Below are 11,803 nucleotides of genomic sequence, written 5' to 3' on the forward strand. Positions count from 1 at the left end.
CCAACTAATTGCACGTAAACACTCAAACTTGACAAGACAAAAACCCGCTCTCGCGCGGTCCTAATTCTAACAAGTAAAAGCAACGAGACAATATTACTTCTTATCACCTCTCGGTCTCAAAGAAGTTGTATTTTAACTGATTTTAGATGATTTATATTACCCACTTATCCCTACGGTTGCACACCCCGCAAATAAACCCTAACACCAAGTCAAGAGTCTAACAAGCAATCAATTAATCAAAACTAATTCAATTAACTAATGCAAGAGGATTATAAATAATAAAGCATAAAACACAGCCATCACACATAATCTAATTTATGGTTTAGTTAAACTTTACATCAATAATTCAAGTCTTGAACATTAACAATCCATTAAACAAATCTAAACTACTCAACAATCATCTATCCTAGGTAGAACAAGCGAGTTTAGCTTAACATTGATTTTGGACAGCAGCAAACACTTAAGATAACAACCATAATACTCATCCAAATCATAATAAAACTCAATCCAAAATCAAGTATAATCAAACACACTTCAATCCTTAACTTAATGGAAAAACAATTAACTTTAAAGATCAAAAGCAATATAGTTAAGAACATAAACAAAAAAGCAAAGTTTATGAGTGTTATACTATCAAATATGGCTGAGAAATATGATGAATATTGATCCCTAGCTGCTGCCCCGATGTCCTCCTTCTTCTCCAGCCGCCACAACAGCCTCAGCCGCCGTTTTTTCTTTTTTTTCTACCGCTGCTACAGTTGCCCCGATTGGAACCCTTGCTGAATTAGGGTTTAGGTTTTTTTTTCTTTTGATTTCGGGTTCTTGGCTGAATAATGACTGATTTTCCTCATAATTAACTTCATATATTATTATAAAAGGCTTCTAAGATGTGGGCTTGGGTTGGGCCTTGAGTTATATCTTCAAAACTTGACCAACAAGTCCTCTAGAATCTTCCAAATTGACTCTTTTTTCACCATCTTTCATAAACTATCAAATAACATTTAAACTTTGTAAATTATTGCACTTAGCCCCCAATACTTTCATAAAATAAACAAATAAACATAAAAACCATAATAAACTCATAAGGAAAGTAAGTGTGTTTCACTACACATCAAACATCCCCACACTTAAGACTTTTTCGTCCCTGAAAAAGATTTGACTGCAGTTGGATCAGAATCGGAAAATCAAAGTTAAATAAAACATATAGGTTATATTTTAAAGCTCAGAAAAACGCAAAAACCGCGATCATCGATATTGTTGTCCACCTAAACCCATGCCTTAATCTTTACCGGGACAAATAAGATAATAATCAAACCTGTAACAATTAATAAAATAATATTTGTCAACACGTATGTTAGTGAGAAATTTCATAGTTTTGAGTATATATAATATGAGCGAAATCCACAAATGTATGTGAGACTATAAATAAAAGCATAAATCGTGGTATATAAAAATATATGTAAATGAGGATCCTTTCTAATCGGTAACAACAGACATACTTGGATAATGAGGACCTATTCTACTAGCACAAGGCTAAGTAGTTAGGGGAGCATATGCTTATACTTATTGAGGCTTAACAACAACATAAAAATAAACACTCGTGCACGTAAAGCATATGAGGCATATAACACACAATAGAGCAAGTATTCTAAGCATGATACACCCTAAAGTTTGTGGTTTGAGAAATGAGTATAATAAATCATTCTTGTTTTGAATAAGTATGCATGTTACCCCCAAAACATAAAAGGGAAAAACAGGGGATGACATGTACTCACGTTAACTAAGTAACTTGAAAGATTGATTAGTGAATAATCGGAGATCGGTATAACGAGCAAGGCCTAAATTGAACAGGTCTTAAGTTAGTAGGTAGTCTTGGAAGGGTTAAAAGTAAAATATGACAAGTAAAGTAATTAAATTAAGTTTATGGTTTAAAATGTAAATATTTGGGAAATTAAAGACATGTTCTAAAAAGTAAGTTTACCCGAAACCGGGTCGTGGTATTTAATTCATAAATATTACTCAACCCATGTTAAGTAACTTATGTGGGTTATAATGCACTATTGCAAAACCCTTGGTTATATAAATACCAAAACAAGGTTTTATTCGAGTGTTCGGATTTGTCAATTTGAGTCTAGATAATTAACTAAACTCAAAGTCAACTTTCCAAAGTGATAAATGTTATGAGATAACTCAATAAAAACAAGGACTTAACCAAGTATATAGTTCTATTGTGAAGAACCTTAACGTCCGTTAAGCGAGTATTTGGTTTCACCGGTCCAAACTTGTTATAAGATCAAGTTGGATTCCGACACACCAACTATGTTGATAAAATACCTTAAAATTAGTTTAAAATACATTCTAGAAGAAAAGACGAGTTTCGGTGGCCAAAAACACACTTGTGTGTCTTAAGCAAGTGAACTCGGTTTAGTTCGGTTTTGGTTCTGTCCTTGACTCGGAATGATACCGAGGATGGATGCCACATACCCAAATACCATAGAACTATAAAAATGATTTTAGAAGTTATAATATTCAAATATTACCTAAACATGTTTATTTTTATTTAACTATTTAAACAAAACTAGTAAACGAAACTATTTAAAACAAAACTAGTAAACAAGAGTTCGGTCTTGGTTCGGTTCTCAAATCGGGATAAAATCGAGCCTAGTGACTTCATACCCAATACCATGGAACTCCTTAAACATGAATTAGAATCTAAACTACTTACAATATAAACAAGACAAGTAAAGAATTAAAGAAAAATAGTATAATTAAGGACTATAGTGAGTCTTTCATGAAGCCTTTCCTTGTAGCATATCACCTCAACCGACCATGGCCGGAGAAGATGAAAGCCGAAGGAAACAAGGGGGTGCATATTATATATATGTTGTACCACAAGATTCAATTAGTAAGTAATAAAACAAAATTAAAGAAGGTTGTTGCTTGATTATTAAGAACCTTGAAGAAAGAATACTTGGATTTGAGAGAGAGTTTGGAGAAGATGAACAACCAAAGTGGTGTATGGAACCTTTCTTTTTTAATAGTAAGAGTATGGATCATTCATATGGGGGAAATTGCATGTGATTGGTTAAGATGGTCAAACAAGCTTTTGATTATTGACAATAATAGTCCCTAAAGTTTGTTTTAAGTCATGTTTCATCATAAAGAGGTGTTCTAAACATTCCGAAAAGGATGTTTTCTTGACCCGAAATTTGTGAAACATAACCGAATATAAAATCCAATATTTTATTAATAACGACGAATCCGAAAGATCAAAACGGGTCGGGTTTTTGATACAAATACAAATGCAAGTTAAACCGAAAAAATGACAAATGTTAAAGTCTTCCCTACTTTAGGAAATTTCATCCTGAAATTAATATGCATTTGTAATAAACAAATGCGGGTACTTTTCCTTCATCTCGTCTTCTCATTCCCAAGTAAATTCAGCGCCACGACGTGATTCCGAACGGATGTTAACTAAACTAATGCGGCTATGTTTGGTTCGTTTCTCATTGCGGTCCACGATTTCAACGGGTTTATCGATTATTTACAAGTTTTCATCGATACGCACTTCGTCGAGAGTTATATGGATATTACCTTTGGCTAAGCACTTTTTGAGGTTTGAGACATGAAAAGTTGGATGAACACCGGTAAGTTCTTGCGGTAAATCGAGCTTATAAGCCACTTTTCCAATCCTTTCGAGGATTTTAAATGGGCCTACAAAACGAGGTGCTAGTTTTCCTTTCTTTCCAAAATGGACTACCCCCTTCCAAGGGGATACTGTGAGAAGGAAAAGGTCGCCAACATTGAGCTCGAGGGGTTTTTGCCATTTCTCGTCATAACTCTTTTGGCGACTTCTAACAGCGAGGAGATTCTTGCGGATTTAATCGATACGATCGGTAGTGTCTTGAACCATCTCGGGCCGGTGATTTGGGTTTATCAATCTTGTTTCAACAAATCGGAGAACGACACTTACGACCATAAAGAGCTTGTAAAGGAGCCATATCAATGCTAGAATGATAGCTATTGTTGTAAGAGAATTCGATAAGAGGGAGATGAGAATCCCAATTTCCACCAAAGTCAAGAACACAAGATCGAAGAATATCCTCGAGAGTTTGGATTGTACTCTCGGATTGGCCATCGGTTTGAGGATGATAAGTGGTACTAAGATCGAGGCGAGTGCCCAAAGCTTCTTGAAGCGATTTCCAAAAACGAGAGGTGAAACGAGCATCACGATCAGAAATGATGGTCATTGGAATACCATAACGGCATACAATTTCACGAACATAGATTTGGGCGAGTTTTTCAACGGAGTACTTCTCGCGGATCGGGATGAAGTGAGTCGATTTGGTTATCGGTCAACAATGACCCAAATGCTATCATTTTGCTTTTGAGTGGGAGGCAATTTAGTGATAAAGTCCATAGCGATGTCTTCCCACTTCCAAACGGAGATAAGAGGTTGCTCGAGTAAACCAAAAGGTTTTTGATGTTCGGCTTTAACCTTTGAGCAAGTAAGACATTGCGAGACATAAAGTGCTACGTCCTTTTCCATACTCGGCCACCAATAAATAGATCCAAGATCGAAGTACATCTTATACGCACAGGGATGTACGGAGTATCACGACATATGGGCTTCGTCGAGAATGAAAATACGAAGTTCTTCACGATCAGGAACCCACAAACGATTGAGAAAATAAAGCAAGCCATCGGGTTTGGTTTCGAGTTTAAGTTCGGCTCCACATGACATTTCATGATACATATTACCTTCATCAATGGAGGTGCATTGGGCTCGATAGATGCGGTCTTGGAGATCGGTTTGGATGATGATGCTATGAAGCAGAACAGATTTGACATTAACTTTACGACTAAGGTAATCGGCTACAAAATTCTCTTTACCGGGGTGGTAGCGAATTTCGCAAGCGTATCACTAAGTAATTCGGCCCATTGACGTTGTCTCCTGTTGAGATATTTTTGGTCAAAGATGTGTTGTAGACTTCTATTATCGGTGAATACAACACATTTTGTGCCATAAAGATAATGTCTCCAGATTTGAGAGCGAAAATGACGGCACCAAGTTCGGGATCATGAGTTGTGTAATTCTTTTCGTGAACTTTAAGTTGCCTTGAGGCATAAGTTATAACTTGACCTCGTTGCATGAGAACGCACCTGAGAACTTGATTGGATGCATTGCAAAATACCACAAAGTTGTTGTTTCCATCAGGAAGGGTTAGAACGGGAGCGTTGCAAAGCATATGCTTTAGAGTTTGGAAAACTTCTTCTTGTTTCGGTCCCCATACATAAGGTTTTTCCTTATGAGTTAGTGCGGTGAGAGGTAACGCGATTTTAGAGAAGTTTAGAATGAATCGTCGATAATACCCGGCCAAACCAAGGAAAGATCGGAATTCCGTTGGTGTGGATGGAGTTTTCCAATCTTTGACGACCTCGATTTTGGTGGGATAAACATGAATACCTTTATTGTTGACGACCTGACCCAAAAATTGAACTCCTTTTAACCAAAATTCACATTTGGAGAACGTGGCATAAAGTTATTATTTTCTTAGGAGATCGAGAATGGAATGTAAATGAAGCTCATGTTCAGCTTGGGTTTTGGAGAAGATAAGAATGTCATCAATAAAAACATTTACGAATTTGTTCAAGAATGGTTTGCAAACACGGTTCATGAGGTCCATGAATACCGCGGGTGCATTGGTTAATCCGAAAGGCATAACCAACAATTCGTAAAGTCCTTACCGAGTACGAAAAGCGGTTTTTGGAATGTCGTCTTCATGAACACGCGATTGATGATAACCCGATCGAAGATTGATTTTGGAAAAGCAAGTTGGCCTTGGAGTTTATCGAAGAGGTCGTCGATTCGAGGCAAAGGGTAGCGATTTTTAATGGTGAGTTTATTGAGTTCATGGTAATCGATACACATGAGAAACGATTCATCTTTCTTTTTCACGAAGAGGATGGGAGCGCACCAAGGAGAAGTGCTTGGACGGATAAAGCCCTTATCGGAGAGTTCTTGAAGTTGGTTCGATAACTCTTGTAATTCCAAAGGAGCTAAACGATAGGGAGCCTTGGCTACGGGGCCGCGTCGGGCAAAAGGTCGATTCAAAATTCACCAGGACGAATGGGTGGAAGACCAGAGACGTCTTCGGGAAAAACGCTGGGAAATTCGCAAACAACGGGAGTGGTCTTTAATTTTCTTTTCTTTGGGATCTTTCACCACCGCTTGGGCTAGAAACTGAACGCACTTTTGGCGCAAGTACTTACGAGATTGAAAGAAAGACATGATGTTGATTTCTTGGGGATCGTTTTGCCAAAGACTTTGAGGATTTCGCCATTTACGAGCGGGATTCGAATGAATTTGTCATAACAAACGACTTCGGAACGGTGCAAGGCTAACCAGTCCATGCCTACTATGATGTCGAAGCTTCCCTTTTGCATCGAGATGAGGTCGGTCGAGAATCCGTGCATGCAAAGAGTGAGGATACAATCGCGAATGACCGAATCGATGATGATGGAACTACCATTGGCGACTTCGATGGAAAAAGGGCGAGAAAGTTTAGTGCGGTATCAAATGAAATTGAAGCTAAATGCTCATTTAATAAAAACGTACCGTTCATCTCATTGTTGGCAACTTGAGCTTGGTTGGAATTCATCATGAAGGCACGCCCTTGGTTGTCGTGGTTGACATGTTGAGCTGGAGGAGGAGGGAGAGCTTGCATGGCTTGTGGGTGTGGTGGAGGAGGAAGGGCTTGCATGGCTTGGAGCGATTGAGCGGGAGGAGCCAAGAGTTGCAGGATTTGGGGTTGATAGGTTTGAACTTGGTAGGCTTGGGTTTGGTAGTATGGTGTGGGTATGATTTGAGCTTGGTTAACAAAAGCAAGTCGGGGACAAGCATTGCGGAAATGATTTGGGTCTCCACAATTGAAACAAGCTCTAGGTTGAGAAGGAGGGTTTTGAGCAAAAGGAGCGGGACTATTTTGGTTGGATGGGGCAAACCTTGGTGGAGCGGGTTGCCCACGGGAGGCTTCTTGACACACGTTGTTAGTGTGACCTTAGCGGTTACACTTTGTGTAGTGGCGACAAGCGTAGTAAGAGGGGTGATGGCGTTGACAAGTGTTACATAATGGGTGCGGGCCGGAATACAGTTTTCGGTTTTGGAGTGATTGGGATTGAGATTGAGGTTGTGATGGGTGGGTGACAACATAGTTTCGGTAATTTGGTTTGGCTTTCTTTTTGGTGTGGTGGGTGGAATTGTAGTAGTTTATGGATTGAGGTTGAGGGTCAACTTTGGTGAGGGTGGATGGTTCGGGTGTACTCTTGTCATTGGGTTTCTTGGAGTTTTTGATGGTGAGGGTACCGGATTTGACATTGTTTTCAGAAAGAGCACCGGCTAAGGTAATAGCATCATGAAGGGTTTGCGGTTTGCTACTCATCACTGAGTCGCAGATTTGCATAGGCAAACCACCGACATACTTGTCAATAGCCCTTTCGAGGGGAGTAACCAAGTGGGGAACCAAGAGGCTAAGCTCGTGAAAGCGGTTGGAGTAGGCGGAGTTGTCACCACTCTCTTGTTTAAGTTCCCAAAATTCGGATTCGAGTTTTGAAGTTCATGTTTTGGGCAAAACTTTTTCATCATGACTTCCTTTAGTTTGGTCCACGAGTAGGCCATAGCCACTTCCGCCCCATAGGTGAAAATTTCGCTATTCCACCAAGTGTGTGCGGTATCCTCAAACATGCCAGAGGCATACATGGTCTATTTGAGTTCGGGGCATTCACAAAGAGTAAACACACTTTCCATTTTCTCGAACCATCGCAACAAGGTAGTGGCACAGTTTGTACCAAATAATTGAGATGGGTTGGCACTAGTGAAATTTTTCAGGGCGAAAGGTACGGGGTTGGGTGTGGTTTGAGTAACGGTGGGTTGGATGGCTTGGATTTGAGTTATAAGTCCGGGACTCACAACGGCGATTTTTTTTGCAACCATTGCGGCCATTCGACGACCAGAGCTCGGCTTGCGTGTTTGGCGACGGATTGGAGGCATTAAAAAATAATAAAAGAGAAATGTTATAAGTTTGGGATCATTGATATAGGTATGAGAGAAATGATTAAATATAAGGTTTTAATGATTGTGAATCCTAGAGTTATGAGGATGAGAATTTTAATTAGAAAAACTATTTTATACTTGAATCAAAAGATAAAATGTATGTATATATATAAGTTTCAAACTTTTTCCGTTCAAAAATTGGAGGTTTTGAAATATTTAAATTCATATATATATAGTCGGGAAAATCATACATGAACCACCATGATTTGATATCCCGACAAATAAAACTTGCATAACATAATAAGTGAGTCGAACATGTGCACGTACCACTGCGTCTTTCATGTTGTTGACTCAAATCACGATAATAACATATAATAAAAACAGAGATACAACGAGATGTTAAAAACACTTGTCCACGAACCACCGTGGCTTTTGTGTTTTCAACACCAAAATATATAAGGAGGAAACTGGAACGCTTGCATTCGACAACTTAAAGTATTGAACTGTATAACACGGTTCGTTGGCCTAGAAAACGAACACTACAATTCAACCATCCAAGGTAAGTAAATCACCTTCGATTCTTGGAATAATTTTTTCAAATGGTCGTTTCATAGTGTTTCACTCTCTATGATGGTTACAAACCCGATAAAAATGCAACCTTTAAGGGATCTTAAATAACGGGATCCAAATTAAGTTTGTGATCCATAAAACACAATATAAAAACTAATTTTTTTTGTGTTTAAGGTAAGGATACCTTGGAATACTATGAGAGTGTGTGCACGTGTATATTTTTGAAAATGAAATGAAATAAATAAGAAATTAAATGTATTAGTGTAATGAACAATCAAGTAGGGTAACACGTATAAGAAACACGTATAAGGACCCTAAAGCAAAACTATACTAGGTCGTTACGTCTAACCGCCTATCTTATAGTCTTGGCTCTGATACCAATCTATCACACCCCGACCAAAGGCTGCGGAACATGCCGGGGTGCAACGGATTGCCCAAGAACACAAGAAACTATTAAAGTGACAATATTTAATCAACTCATTAATTTCATTCAATCATCAAAGTAACACATATTATTCATACAAATGAATACCAAAATATAAGAAATATATATTGTTCATTCTTCTAATAACCTAGCGGTATCAAAATAGAATGACGTCTTCGAACTCCAACTCAAGTAATAATCAAACCTGTAATAATGCATAAAATAATATTTGTCAACACGTATGTTGGTGAGCAATTTCATAGTTTTGAGTATATATAATATGAGCGAAATCCACAAACGTATATGAGACAATAAATAAAAGCATCAATCGTGGTATATAAAAACATATGCAAATGAGGATCCTTTCTAATCGGTAACTACCGACATACTTGGATAATGAGGCCCTATTCTACTAGCACAAGGCTAAGTAGTTAGGGGAGCGCATGATCATACTTATTGAGGCTCAACAACAACATAAAAATAAACACCCGTGCACATAAAGCATATGAGACATATAACACACAATAGAGCAAGTATTCTAAGAATCATACACCCTAAAGTTTGTAGTTTGAGAAATGAGTATAATAAATCATTATTGTTTTGAATAAGTATGCATGTTACCCCCCCCCCCCCCCCCAAAAAAAAACATAAAAGGGAAAAACGGGGGATGAAATGTACTCACGGTAACTAAGTAACTTGAAAGATTGATTCGTGAATAATAGGAGATCGGTTTAATGAGCAAGACCTAGATTGAACGGGTCATAAGTTAGTAGGTAGTATTAGAAGGGTTTAAAGTAAAATATGACAAGTAAAGTAATTAAATGAAATTTATGGTTTAAAATGTAAATATTTGGGAAATTAAAGACATTTTCTACAAAGTAAGTTTACCCGAAACCGGGTCTTGGTATTTCATTCATAAATATTACTCAACCTATGTTAAGTAACTTATGTGGGTTATAATGCACTATCGCAAACCCTTGATTATATAAATACCAAAACAAGGTTTTAATCGATTGTTCGGATTTGTCAATTTGAGTCTAGATAATTAACTAAAATCAAAGTCAACTTTCCAAAGTGATAAATGTTATGAGATAACTCAATAAAAACAAGGACTTAACCAAGCACATAGTTCTATTGTGAAGAACCTTAACGTCCGTTAAGCAAGTATTTGGTTTCACCGGTCCAAACTTGTTATAAGATCAAGTTGGATTCTGACACACCAAGTATGTTGGTAAAATAACTTAAAATTAGCTTAAAATACATTCTTGAAGAAAATATGAGTTCCGGTGGCCAAAAACACACTTTTGTGTCTTAAGCAAGTAAAGTCGGTTTAGTTCGGTTTTGGTTCGGTCCTTGACTTGGAATGATACCGAGGATGGTTGCCACTTACCCAAATACCATAGAACTATAAAAATAATTTTAGAAGTTATAATATTCAAATATTACATAAACATGTTTTTTTAACTATTTAAAACAAATCTAGTAAATGAAACTATTTAAAACAAAACTAGTAAACAAGAGTTCGGTCTTGGTTCGGTTCTCAACTCGGGATAAACCCGAGGCTAGTGACTACCATGGAACTCTTTAAAAATGAATTAGAAACTAAAATACTTACAATATAAACAAGACTAGTAAAGCATTAACGGAAAATAGTATAATCAAGGACTATAATGAGTCCTCCATGAAGCCTTGCCTTGTAGCATATCACCTCAACCGACCATGGCCGGTGAAGACGAAATCTGAAGGAAACAAGGGGTGCATATTATATATATGTTGTACTACAAGATTCAATTAGTAAGTAACAAAACAAAACTAAAGAAGGTTGTTGCTTGATTATTAAGAACCTTGAAGAAAGAATACTTGGATTTGAGAGAGAGTTTGGAGAAGATGAACAACCAAAGTGGTGTATGGAACCTTGCTTTTATAATGGTAAGAGTATGGTTCATTCATATGGGGAAATTGCATGTGATTGGTTAAAATGGTCAAACAAGCTTTTGATCATTGACAATAATAGCCCCTAAAGTTTGTTTTAAGTCATTTTTCATCATAAAGAGGTGTTCTAACATACCGAAAATGATGCTTTCTTGACCCGACATTTGTGAAACATAACCGAATTTAAAATCCAATATTTTATTAATAACGACGAATCCGAAAGATCAAAATGGGTCGGGTTTTTGATACAAATACAAATGATAGTTAAACCGAAAAAATGACAAATGTTACAATCACCACCACGTCATTCTGTCCCCACCACCAGCCACGAACTCCAGAATTTTTGAAGAATTGAAGCACAATTTTTAGTTTAGTGAAAGAACTTTTGAAGAATTTCATCTTCTTTGTGGTATATGTCTTCAATGTTACCTTATTCTACTATTACTTGGCTAGGGTTTAATAATAGAGTGTTAAGTTATTTCTGAAATAGATATTATATTGTACTCTCAATGTTGAATTCTGGAACGTATATTGTATTGTACTAAAGAAATACTAGTATAAGGTTTGAACTTAGGGGTACAAAGCTTATTTACATATCGAGCGCGAGCTAAATGGGAAGCTAGTTTAAGCTTGAATTTCCTGCCCAACCTGACTCGACTAACCCAAAACAAAAACAGAATCGTTCAATTTTAAAACCAAACCAAACGGACCCATTACGAACGATTTAGTTCCGGGTTGGTTTTCACAGTTTGGTGTTTATGAGGCCTTTAAATAAAACGAAAGTTTACATGACTCCTAAAATACTTATATTGATTGTTCTAAAT

The sequence above is a fragment of the Bidens hawaiensis genome, unplaced genomic scaffold, assembly GCF_021521415.1.
Source record: "Bidens hawaiensis isolate Kalapana, Puna unplaced genomic scaffold, B.hawaiensis_p1.1 tig00012278_1, whole genome shotgun sequence".
Lineage (NCBI taxonomy): Eukaryota > Viridiplantae > Streptophyta > Magnoliopsida > Asterales > Asteraceae > Bidens > Bidens hawaiensis.